Source organism: Enhydra lutris, unplaced genomic scaffold, assembly GCF_002288905.1.
Source record: "Enhydra lutris kenyoni isolate GAN:26980312 unplaced genomic scaffold, ASM228890v2 scaffoldscaffold19, whole genome shotgun sequence".
NCBI classification, from domain to species: Eukaryota; Metazoa; Chordata; class Mammalia; order Carnivora; family Mustelidae; genus Enhydra; species Enhydra lutris.
The window spans coordinates 7,134,983-7,144,355 of NW_019154103.1; the positions used below are offsets into that span (position 1 = coordinate 7,134,983).

The 9,373-nt window shown below is 45.0% G+C and overlaps 1 long non-coding RNA gene across 1 annotated transcript; it reads right to left on the bottom strand.

Annotated features, from left to right (window-relative positions):
* Positions 1 to 3,769: 3,769 nt before the first annotated feature.
* LOC111148416 lies at positions 3,770 to 5,793 on the bottom strand. The gene is made up of 3 exons (XR_002640696.1): positions 5,588 to 5,793; positions 4,763 to 4,865; positions 3,770 to 4,541 (listed from the first exon to the last, which is right to left on the bottom strand). It is a non-coding gene; the product is annotated as an uncharacterized LOC111148416 (long non-coding RNA).
* Positions 5,794 to 9,373: the final 3,580 nt, after the last annotated feature.

Here is a 9,373-nt window from a genome sequence, read left to right on the forward strand (position 1 = left end):
CCTTCATTCCTCCCTTCCCTTCTGCAGCATTCACAGGTCGATTAAATCTGGTGTAGGCTGAGGGCAGTGGCTATTCTCCCATCTGGAAGATGCCTGGAAAGTGCATGGCCACAAAGAGGCCATGCAGGCGGGCATCCATAGCCATCTGTTTATGGACATGGGTATGTGGTGTTTAGTCATTGTTTCTGCTCGGATCTTTTGTTGTTTGTGACCTGGTACTAGTCATGGGGCTGGTGGGGGCAAGCAATACGTTGGTCTGACTAAAACCAGACACGCACAGCGTAGTTGAGCAGTGTGGGCTCAAACCAGACCAGACCATGCCCTCCCAGGAGCTCCCACGGGGCTCTGGCTCCCGTGGCAGAACACCTATCCTGTGACTTGTCTTGGCCCAGGAGGGGAGCAGGTTATGACTGCGGACTGGGAGAAAGGACTGCTGGCCTTGAATTCCAGCATTGTCACTCACGAACTTTGTGGTCTGGTGCCAGCTCTGTTACCTTCCTTTACCTCCATTTGCCTGTCTGTGAAATGGAGACAGTAAGAGCATCAACCTCATGGGTGTGTTGTGAGGACTGAATGGGGGTAATAACCACCAAGCCCAACACGTAACAAGGGCTACACAGGAGTTCTCCCCTCAGACGGTGAGCACTGTAAAAACTGCCCCATAATAAGCACTTAAATATTTATCAAACAAATAAATAAAAAGATACCTATCTTCACCTCACTGTCCTGTCTTCCCTCTCTCTTCATCACTGCCCACTGGGACTCCTTTCCACCTGAAGCATGTTGGTGTCATTCACGGTGACTTTGGCCCACACATCTGGCTGCTTTTGGAAGTCCATGGTCAGTGGTATTCCTAGAGGGTGGAGGAAGCCCTGAGGGTTCACCCTCTGGTGTTGCTTCCCCTCTGGGGGTGGGGGAGAACAGCACAAACAACCTGTGTGCTGGTTTGCAACTTGGCCCAGAGCTCCCAGTGGAAACACTGACTGAGAAAAACCATTCAGTATCCCTGAGAAACCACGAGGGTCCAAGGCAGCTAGAACTGGCTGGCCGCTGTATTCCTTGGGAGATAAGGGGGTCGGCTCCATCCCAACATACTGTAATATTGTTTATTATTAAATCTTCTAAGTAAAAACAGGATCTTCATTTAAATGAGTGGCTACTGAAACACAGTATATGCTTTTCCTTTATCTGTGTGACCTTGGGCTTTTAGTTGACCTCTCTGTTTTTAAGTTCCGTCATCTGTGACAGAGGGCAAGATAGCTGCTCCTTGGGGTTACTGTGGAGAAGTACCTGGCTTTGAAAACACTCTCTAATTTTGATTCCCCCCCTTATGAATATGTGGGGAAATTTTTAATGATTACAGTTGTCCAATGGTGAAATGGGTTGTCTTAGGAAGTGGTAAGGTGCCCAGCTCTGCTGGTGTTTAAGGAGGGTTGAAGGTATAGGGGTGACTGCATTCAGGCTGAGCTAAATGACCCCTTCTGACTTGGGGTCTCTATGTTCATTCTCTCTCTTACCCAGCATTTACTACAAATCTTCATGTGCAGGCCAGTGAGCTTGAGAACCAATAAAAATTGTGACCCCATCCTATGGTCTTTGGGTCTTGTCTCTTCAAACTGTAGGATCAGTTCTGAGGGATGTCCACCCTTGCTGGAGCCCTGCTGAGCTCCTGACACAGTACTCCCCCCACGTGAGGGAAGGGAGGTAACTAAACCACCGCTCCCCTTTTCTTAGGATATTTCCTTTAGAAAACTTGTAAATTCTTTCTCTGTCCCTTTGAGATGTATATAAATCTCTTTAAAAGGAAGTGAGCCTCCAGCCAGTTTTACAACCTAGAAATGTTTTTCTCAAGGGCCTGGGAGCCATCTCTTTGAAATGTACACATTAAGGAAGATCTGCCCCTGGCAGGGGGAGGGGAGCGATGCTAGTGGTTCAACTTAGGTGCCAGGCTCCAAGTTGTAAAATTACCTGCTGTTGAAGAGACAGGAAAAGCTTATTTTTCCTTTGGCCGAAGGCAATTAGCTAACACAAATGGCCACCCCAATTTCGGGTGAACTTGGAGTAAGTGCTGTGTGACAAATAGTGCTGTCATGTCTTATCTGAGTTACCTTGAGAACATGTACGCAGACAGGTTCTATCAGCCTGGTTCTCTAAAAGGGTAAGGTTTTGTTCTATTTTTGCAATTTCTTTAGTGGACTGCCTGGGAGGTGCATCACAGCCTGCCTTAATGCTTGGTGATAAAGATTCTTTCCTGTATTTTGTGGAGAGGAATTTCTGGATGACAGATTTTAGTTAAATTTCTCTGATACCCAACACTGGTTTCTCATCTGCCTCTTCCTTCCCCACCTGCCTACTCAGTCAAAAGATTCCTGATGGAAGGAAGGACATGCACGTGAGGCTTCATGCTTTGCTGGGAGGCTCCATCTGTTACCTGTGGGACACCCTGTACCAGATCTCCCTGGGAAACAGACGAGGTCAGGCCACGTGGGCTCCCACGGAGCTGGTCTGTTAGGGTTGAGAGACGAGGAGTCTGCATTGGGCTGCTCTGCTCTTGGCAGCTTGTGGAGACCCGGAACCTGAGCAGGGAAATGCTGAAATCCAGCCTACCAGCCTTGCCTGGTTGCTTTTATGATAGGATTTCAAAATCAATAGCTGAAAGGGATGTGTTTAATGTAATGTAAATAGGTTCTTTTCCCTAGTTTTGTAAGTTAGCTTCCCGGGTCAAACTTGACCCTAGGTTGGCTTAGATACCAGGCCCGAGCTTTATAGCAAATTAAAAGTGAGAAGTGCTTGGGAGCAAAGGAGCCAGGCCAGAGGGGGAAAGGTGCCTGGGGGAATAGCCCAAGGAAAAGGTTCCTCTCTGGGAGACCTACATGCATTGTCTGAAGAGAGATAAGCAGGAGGCTGGTAAGATTTCTTTCTTCTGGAAATCAGGCAAAGCATAGCTTAAAAATAAGTCAGAGAAGAAATGTTTATTGATCAGCTACTACGTGCAATGATCTGTGACAGGTAGGTAGGTTCTTGTACTTGAAGATTTTAGCTATTGGATGGGAAGAAAGCGCATAGTGGGCAGTTCCTTATCCTGACAAGAGCTACAGGACAGTTGGGCTCACCAACAGGTGTCAAACACCTGTGCAGCGTACGTGGAGATGAGTGAGCAGCCCAGGAGTGCTGTGGAAGCTCAGACAGCAAGCAGTCACCTTGGGCTAGAAGTTTCGTGGGGACTGAGGCACCAAGCGCTGGTTCAGTCACAGGAAAGATGGACAGTAAAGTCCAAACTCGAGGGGCAGTAAGAAGCAATACTTAATCAAACTGCAATAATTTTACTGAAACAAATGAGTATGGCTTATGGCACCAGCACAAAAGCACAGTAAGTAAACTGATTTTATTTTAGTTTTTTTAATTTAAATTCAATTTAGTTAATGCATAGTGTATTATTCATTTCAGGGGTAGAATTTAGTGATTCATCAGTCATATAACACCCAGTGCTCATTACATCACGTGCCCTCGTTAATGCCCATCACCCAGTTACCCCATCCTCCAACCCCTCTCCCCTCCAGCACCCCTCAGTCTGTTTCCTATGATTAGCCGTCTCTTACAGTTTGCCTCCCTCTCTGTTTTGATATTTTAAAATACATCTCTCCTACATAGGATATATTTGATATATCTGTACTAGAATATGTTAGCTATATGGTGAGTGTGTGTGTAATAAGAGATTGATCAGAGAGCTCAGTATGGAGCTCTAGAGCTCTTAACCTGAAAGTCAGGCCGGTGCACTGTGTCCCAGGTGTTCTGCGCCCCATGGCAGACCCTGAATGTGTGTGTACTGGTGCTGTTTGAGCTTTCATAAAATTCCCAGTGAATTTATTTAGTTGACATTTGCCTCTTTCCCCCAAAATAAGTCCGGATCCTGCTCCCGGGGAACACTGGCCACTGGGTATCCTAAGGCTGAGGGAAGCTGGCTTCCGAACTTCTCCACTGCCTGTGCCCCTGGGCCCATCCACTTGCCCTCTGACTGGCCCAGTTCTCCGGCCTCACAGCCCCCACTGTGCCCAATCAGCTGACACCAGCATTCTTGTGTGGGTCCTGGCAAGCCTAGAGTGGCTTCCTCCACCAGCAAGCAGTGCAGAAAGCATTTATTAAATAACGCTACTGAGAGCCCACCAAGTGCCAGGTGCTGTGCTAGGCAATGATGATACAGCGGTGAGCAAAAGAAACCAAGTTCCTTGCTTTGGGGGCTTATTTATCTGGGGGAGATGGTCAGTACGCAAAGCAGATAAAATGAGAGGTGGGGATGAGTGCCAAGAAGGAAACTAACAGGGTATAATTCAGAGAAACTGCGAATGATGCCTCACGTCAAGCAAGCTGTCAGGCAAAAAGAACCGCAAAAGCCAAGCTTTAAAGAAGAGGCCACTCCCCCTCCTAAGGGTGTCTGGATGCTGAGGCCTTTGTCCCTGGAGAAGCACCATAGCTGTTCCGGCGCCTTGTCTCCTCTCTCCAACCATCTCCTCACGTAACAGTTCAGTAGGTTATGCTAATGCCTGTGGCAGGGAGAGAATCAAAAAAATCAAAAAGCTTTGCTAGGAAGCCTCAGAGTGTTTTAGGCTTCAAACTTTGGTCCTGGTGGCTTCACCAGAGATAGACTGACTTACAGAACCACCACATTTGGAAACTAGGCAAGCCGAAGCACGGCCACTTTGGCGCACATGGGTTATCTCTTACATACCTTTCTCCGGCTTCACCTATGCCACAGGTTACCTACCATCTCACCGTCGATGCAAGTAACAAATCCAGCCTCTTGGAGGCAGAGGGTCCAGCTGCAGATAGTGCTTATGGAACATATGGGGGCTCCTGGGTCACAGAGTCTGTAAGACAAAGCAATGTTGTACTTGTGCAGCTTTTCACAGACTAACTTTTTAACACACAGCAGAGATATCATTTAGTCACAAGGAAAAAAAATTTTTTTTAATATTTATTTATTTGACAGAGAGAGATCACAAGTAGGCAGGGAGGCAGGCAGAGAGAGAGAGGGAGAAGCAGGCTCCCCGCTGAGCAGACAGCCTGATGCGGGGCTCAATCCCAGGACCTTAGGATCATGACCTGAGCTGAAGGCAGAGGCTTAACCCACTGAGCCACCCAGGCACCCCGGAAAAATGGTTTTATTGCAAGCCTGGCTCTGGGTCTTTGGGGAGCAACTGCTCCCAGGGTCCCTAGCCTGTCTGATGAGATCCTTAGTTCACTGTCACTCTGAAGCTGATTAGTTGGGATCTCAACAGTGAAATTCAGTGTTTCTGTGTGTCCCGGAAAGAGAGCAACATAGAGTCAAGGAAGCCGGAATTCTTCATGTCACCAAAACGTTGAGACTGTGTCAATCCTCTACAAGGAATCCAAGCAAAAGCACTAGAGCTCCAGGGCTGCTTAGCCTGCAACAGGCAAAGCCTCCATAGGATTATTGGCAGGAATCCTACGTCATGGCTCAGACAAGAGGACAATGTTAGAACTCTTGGATGTATATTAATATTATTACTTCCAGAAACAAAATATAGATAGGACATATCAAACTGACTGTTTTGAGTCAGACACCCACCTGCACATCCCTCTCCTGTGGAAGACCTGTGAAGAGCACCAGTTGTCAGTGGGGCGCAAATGACACCAGACCCTCCTCTTCCTCCTGACTCTGCTCGAGATTGGCGGTGTCAACAACACATATCCGTGTCCAAGCAAGTTAAGGAAAGAAAAATAAAGATCAAGCCATATGAGTCAAGCTCAGACACAAATAGACTTGGTCTGAGCTGTCTGAGCTTATTTATTTATTTTTTTTGGCCCTTATGTTTCCTGAAAAGAATTTAGATAAAGCTTCCTTTACTTTGATGAGTTCTATGATAAACCTCAGATGACATTGCCTTTCTGCTCCGGGAGAAGACGGAGGGTGTGGACGCAGCTAAAACAGAGCCGAAAGGTATACATCAGTGCTGCCCGTCACATGCAAGAGCCAGCAAGTAGTGGGACAGTTCTCTGAGGAGCCCTCACCTACTCTGGGAAGGAGACCAGTAACAGCCCGAAGTCGTGTGATGAGATTAATGTTGGGCCAGTCCAAGTCCCTAGGACAACTCTAAAAAATGGCCCATTTATCTTGTCTGAGGCTTACTAATTTCTGTTGCCTTTAAGACTTCGGGAATTGTCTTTAGACATTAGTACAGAAGAAAGGCTCTCTGATTTCCGGGGTTCGCATAGAAAAAAAAAAAGTCCTAAATTTTTTCAAGGACTCTGGTGCTTTTGGTTGAGATATTCAAGTTTCTCCCTAATATTGCTCAAGATGTTAAATAGAGAGTTCTAGGTGGAGATTCTGGAAGCATAAAGTTCATAGACTGATCCCAGTTCCCAAAATACAATCCAGGAAGAAAGTGGACCTCAAAAGGCTGCTCTTAGAATTATGTGGTGGGTATTAAGGACGGCAAGTATTGCATGGAGCACTGGGTGTTATATGTAAACAATGCGTCTTGGAACACTGCATCAAAAACTAATGATGTATTGTGACTAACATAACACAGTAATGAGAATTATGTGTAAGGCTATGCCAACCTCACCTTATTAAAAGTCTGTCTCCCACTGGATGGCCCAGGTTTTCAGCCACAGCCATACACATCAGGGGGCTCTTTGCTGGCGCTAAGCTTGGAGGATCTTGAGACAGAGTCCTTGGAACCTTCTAAATACTAGGGAAAAAATTCCATACCCCTGTATTCGGGCATCACAGAGAGTACTTAGAGTGACCTGTTCTACTGTTTCACACTCAACAACCCACATTAAATAGCTCCCTGCTGGGTGATGCTGTAACTGGTCCTTCCCATCTCTGGGCAATAGCAGACGTAGCAGGCTATCTATCTGGGCAGGGACTTATCCTGATTTTCATTCTTTGTTGATATTGTATACATCTAAACAAATACTTACATATGTTTTCTACATTTTATGTGTATCTCAGGCTGTCCTTTTTTTTTTTTTAAGATTTTATTTATTCATTTGACAGAGATCACAAGTAGGCAGAGAGGCAGGCAGAGAGAGAGAGAGAGAGGAGGAAGCAGGCTCCCTGCGGAGCAGAGAGCCCGATGTGGGGCTCGATCCCAGGACTCACTGAAAATGGTCACAGGGAGATGGAGCAGAGACTGGAGTGAGACAGCTGTAGGTTGAGGAATGCCATTTGCTCACAAACCACTAGAAGTTAAACAAGGGAGGATTCCTCTAAAGGCTTCAGAGGAAACATGGCCCCGCCGACACCTTGATCTTGGACTCTAGCCTCCAGAACTCTAAGTCAATAAATTTCTGTCGTTTTAAGCCATCTAGTTTGTGGTGTTTTATTAGGGCAATTCTAAGAATCTATTAAGAGCCCTCTTCACCTTTTTCCATCCTATGAAAACACCTAAATAAGCTTAGGGCCTCTGTTACTGTGTTTATTTTCAGATTTTAAAATTGTAAATACATTTCCAGATAAAGCCTGGTTTCAGTGGATAAGTGGTATCTGTGAATGATTACTATTCCTCTCTTCTTTATATAAACATTTTATTATGCTGTTTTTATTTCAAACACTGATATTTTGAAACAATTTTCTAGAAGTTTATGCCCCCAGGGACATTTGACTGGGCAGCTTCTGGGAAGTGAGGGTGTTCAGACTGGGAAAGACTCTCAGGATTGACAAACATGCTGCCCATCCCCTCACAACACCCATGCCAGACATTACCAATCAATCCTGAGGGCTTTCTGCCTGTACCAGTGGGTGAGCTCAGAACTCCGTTAATTGGCACGTCATTGATTGGAGTTGGCCCTTAAGATGAATCCTATTTACCATTACAGGCCTTACTGTTTATCAGGTTTAAGCTGTGCTAACTCTTTTTGTTGAATAGATGACCTGAGAATTAAAGGTGTGGGATCAATAAGAAATAGAAATTTTAGTAGATGGTACAGTTGGGAGAATGACATGGAGCTGAGTTTGATTCTAAGTTTTGCAGGATTCACAGATAAAATCTTGGTTCAGCTCCTTACAGCTGTCAAGTTTCTTAACTAGTCTAAACCTCAGTTCCCTTATGTATAAAATGAGACTAGTAGTACCTACTATTGAGTTGTGACGATCACATGATATAATCTGTACAAAGAGGTTAACACACCTGAAACATAAGTAGCAGTTGTTTTACTGCTACATTTATTATTACTGTTATTATTACTGTTAGCTTTGACAGCAGCTCTTGGGAAAAATACTTTCTTCCATCAAGGCAATACAGAGCAAGCAAAACCAAGCTAGGTCTTAGTCAAACTCAGCTTTCCTTAGATTTCATCACCTTGTCTACACCAAAGAGATTATAACATTAAAAGTCAATTTAATATTGCATAAAGACATGAATGCAATAAAAAAATCATTCAGATGTACACTTCAAGTGGATGAATTATTTGAACATGGGAATTATATTTCAATATAGTTGTTACAAAAGAAACTATTGTCCTAAACCACTTGCTATTTTGTAAAAGAATAAAGGAAGTAAAAAGCAAAACAAAAAAGCAGTTCTGTTGATGGGATGCCCCAGCTGCCCAGCCACACTTCTGGTCCCTTGCAAAATCTTCCCAAAGTATTCCGAAAGTCCCAAGAAATGTGTGCTCTGGAACAAACCCAGTCATTTTTCTGCCTCAGCGTCTTTATTCAGGTTCCCTGCCCCAGACACCACTTGAGGGAGAGACCTTATCAGAGTCACCATTGTTTCTAACAAGAATGCTATCTGACAGGGCTTTAAAGCCACAATTTCCCTATCAAAAAGCTGACCCAGATGCCACCCAACCCATCCCTAAGCCACATGCACCCCTGAGCGCCTCACCCAGCCAAGAGTTTAGGTCTCTGGTGAAAATAGATCCTTTGGCTCCTGGTTCTACATCTTTCACCATAACCATTCAAAATTCACCCACAGAGCCAAGCAGAGAACATATATCACACCATCCATTCTCCTACCTCTGACCTCCTTTCTTCCCATGAGGCCAAAACAAACAAAAGTCTTTGTTTAGCCCTGAGCCTATCAACTAAAACGGACAGATACCAGTGGGTCACCAGCCCATTAGCTGAGCAAACAGCCAGACCCTGAGTCCCAGTTGGGTCAGCTGGGTCTTGGAGACACTAACTTATCTACCCAACAAGTGAATGAATAGATTTGTGCAAAAAAAAAAAAAAAAAAAAAAAAAAAGAAAGGAAAAAATCCCGGTGCAAGAAAACTACTGATCTTTGATTGAAGTCCCTCTGCCAAGTAATTCATTCCACCAGCACTAAGCTTAAGGGTCCCTGCCCCAGCACATGATTGTGCTTATAGGAGGAATAATGATACATTAATTTTTCAGGTTTTTG